The 3643-nt window shown below is 40.0% G+C and overlaps 1 pseudogene; it reads left to right on the top strand.

Annotated features, from left to right (window-relative positions):
- The first annotated feature begins 801 nt into the window (after positions 1-801).
- On the top strand, positions 802-1287 carry LOC116597080 (annotated as a pseudogene).
- The last annotated feature ends 2356 nt before the right edge of the window (positions 1288-3643 follow it).

Below are 3643 nucleotides of genomic sequence, written 5' to 3'. Positions count from 1 at the left end.
TGGTACCTCTGAAGGCAGAAGCCTGGGCATGTAGTATTGAAAGTTCAGCTTGTCCAACTGGCATTTAGACACCTAGACTCCCACCACAACCCTGTACAAACCTTCCACTATTCACATACTGTAAGTGCATCCAGGACAACAACAACTAAAGAAAGGGTGAGATATCTATGGAAAATAGGGATACTAAATAAAGTATTTGCCTAACAACAGTAGCAATAGTCCACTCCTCACCCCACCCCCAACATCACCATACTCCACTCTGTACTCAGATGCTGGCAAGCAAGATTATCCTCCTGCACTGAACTGGAAGGTTCTTTCAATTAGTAAACTAAACCCAAAAGAAAAATCCTACATATACTGGCCCTTTCACCAGTTTTTACCATTGAAAATCCTGATCATCCTCTGGTGAAACCCACACTGTCAAGAAGCACAACCACACATGAAAAAATTTCCCATCAGCTTTTTAGTGACTGATTCTTAAATATGAACAGTCAAGAAGCACGAGGCATTTAAGGGAAGCTTCTGATGTGAAAGACAGAAACAAAAGCAAATAAATAGGAATGGTAGAGTTTTGAACAATCAGGACAAGGCAGGAAGCACTGCAGTAAGAAGAATGCAAGGAGAGAGAGAAGACAGTGCATTCATGAAAAGGATACCAGAAAAAGAAAGGAACATACAGAGAGTAATAAAGAGCTCCTGAAAACTAAAAAATATAACAGATATAAAAGATTCAACAATAGTCAGGAGGTAATGTGGAAGACTCTCGGAAAATAAAAACAGCTTTGCCTCTGGGATCCCGACATGCCATTCCGACTGAGGAAGACCTGTAAACGTCGGGGCAACGTGAGCCAGGGACTCACTGGCAAACACAGGAAGCACCAAGCTGGCCGGGGTAATGTTGGTGGCGGGCATCACCACAGGGTCAACTTCAATGACTATCACCAGAGTTACTTTGGAAAAGCCAGTATGAGTCATTACCACTGAAAGAGGAACCAGAGCATCTGCCCAACTGCCAAACTTAATTAACTGTGGCCCTCAGTCCACAAAGAGATGCAGGTAAATGCTGCCAAAACCAAGACTGGAGCTGCACCTATCACTGAGGTGGTGTGATCAGGCTACTGCAGAGTTTTAGGGGAAAGGTGGCTCCCCAAACAGCCTGTAGTCATGAAGGTCACATTCTTGAGTAGAAGAGCTGAGAAGATTAGGGGTGTGTGTTTGTGTGGAGGGGAGGATGCACTGTGTCCCAGTAGCTCCAAGCCCCACAGAGGGAGGTTCATTAAATGGTAACAAGTAGATTTCTAAGAAAAGAAAAAAGAAAAAAACAAACAGAAAAACCCTGAAATTAACAGAGAAGAAATAACAAAACAAAACAAAACAAACAAGAGAGGAGTTCCCATATCCATTAATAAGAGTTCCAGAAAACTAATTCAGATAAAATGAATGAGGAAGAAATTATTAAATGTTAAGTAGTATATGATTCAGACTGGAATGGAAGACAGAGTCCAGGAGTGTGGATTTTGAAGGGAGAATGGAAACTGATCCGTTAGCTACGTGCTAAATTCTAGAGTTTTAGAGATCTACCGAACAGTTCGAAAATGAGTTAACAGTGAGAACATAGAAAAGTAAACCACATATAATTAGGAAATTCTCAGGGGAGTAAAGTTGTATAAGAAAGGAAAAGTAATCACACACTATTATAGTGCTTTGCTGTGGAAGACTTAAGCTGCCATAATACTGTAACACTGAAGAGATAGTTAAGCCAAATGTGACGTGGTCTGGGAGAATGAAATGAGGGAAACCCGAGGGCTTGCAGGAGGGTGACGGTAAACTCCATGTTCCACGACAGAACATCCTGTCAGGAGATAATGTCTCAAACTGGAAAGCCAAGAAATAGCAGTATAAATGTGCTATTGGAAACAGAGTTCAAAACCAGAATGAAAGAGTTAAAAGTCAGTGTCTGTGGGAACCGGGAATGGGCGGGGGCAGGGGGGGCTAGAACAGAGGCCTATGAAATTCCCCATTAGCTTTGTAGTATTATTTTATCCTAACGATATATATGCGTTATTTTGACTCAAAACTAATTTGAAAATATAACTAATGTTAATCCCAATGCATTCTTAAAAAAAAAAAAAAAAAAAACGAGCAATGCAGAATGATACTACCAAAAAAGTAAGTCTCTCCCCCCTCCTCACTGCCCAGGGTAACAAATCCTCGCTCCTTGCGATGAATCTGGTGTGGATGTTTCAGGACTTTTTTTTTTTTTTTTTTCCCCCTATTTTTTTACTTCTTCTCTTTTTTTGTTTTTGTTTTGGGTTTTGGTTTGGTTTTTCTGTAACCTGAGTAAAAGCAGCAGCTCAGGGGTAAGTAGCTGTTGTGGTTAATTTTATGTGTCAACTTGGTGAGGCCACAGTACCCAGCTAATTGGTTCAACAGTATTCTAGATGCTTCTGTGAAGAAATTTGTCGGATGGGCCTAATATTTAAGTCAGTAGTCTCTGAGTCAAGCAAATAACCCTCCATAATGTAGGTTTTAACCTCCATAATGTAGGTTAAAAAAAATTTTTTTTAAAGATTTATTTATTTATTTATTTGATAGAGATCACAAGTATGCAGTGAGGCAGGCAGAGAGAGAGGAGGAAGCAGGATCCCCCTGAGCAGAGAGCCGGATGCGGGGCTCGATCCCAGGACCCCAAGATCATGACCTGAACTGAAGGCAGTGGCTTTAACCCACGGAGCCATCCAGATGCCCCATAGGTTGAAAATGTTTAAGAGAAAACATTCAATCAGTTGAAGATCTTAAGAGAAAACAGGATGAGATCCCCATAAAAGGCACTTCCTCCCTGGGTCTCCAGCCTGCCGGCCTCCTTGGCAGATTTTGCCTTTGCTATCCTCCCTAAAATCATGTGAGCTCATTTCTTAATATAAACCTTTCTTGTTTTTGATCTATCTGTGTGTTTCCCTATATCATATTGGTTCTGTTTCTCTGGAGGACCTAATACTATAGTTTTTTAAAGATATATTGAGAATAGATGTGAAAGCTGAGAGGAAGAAGTCTGAACTGAGTAACAGAAGATACACTCTAGGAAAGTCTTAAAAAAGGGAAAAGCAAAGATAAACTGGTTAGGTGCTTTGTGTGATTTTGGTGCAGAAAAATGCATAAAAAGGATCATTAATATGAGGCATGTTTGTTCAAGGATTTAAATTTTAATAGTAATTCCAGATATGACATGCTGGTGGTTATGCTCACATTCACACAGCTACAATTCTTCTTTCACTCAGGCAAAAGACCGAGTTAAAAAATTGGAAGAGAAGCTGAAATAGTAGAAAGTTGTTAGGAATCATATGAACTTACTTTCAAATGTCTGGAGACAGTGGGTTTCAAATCCTTATTTTGCCTTGATTTTGTTGTACTGTCTTAGAACGATTTTCCCATTTGGGTTCCATCTTGTGTCCTCACATATATTCAGATGGGGATAATTATACCTCTCTCACATGATTATAGAAATGATTAAATAAGAGGATGCTTGTGAATATAAAACTCACATCATGTTGGGCAAGAAGTCATTAACAAGTAATGAATATTAGCTGCTTCCAGGGACCACTTTAAAGGACACCGAGTCTTAAGTGACTTTTGCTGGCAGGGG

Source organism: Mustela erminea, chromosome 8 (assembly GCF_009829155.1).
Source record: "Mustela erminea isolate mMusErm1 chromosome 8, mMusErm1.Pri, whole genome shotgun sequence".
Taxonomy (NCBI): domain Eukaryota; kingdom Metazoa; phylum Chordata; class Mammalia; order Carnivora; family Mustelidae; genus Mustela; species Mustela erminea.
The sequence above is the reverse complement of the archived record's forward strand: the minus strand, read 5'-3'. Positions and strand labels throughout refer to the sequence as shown.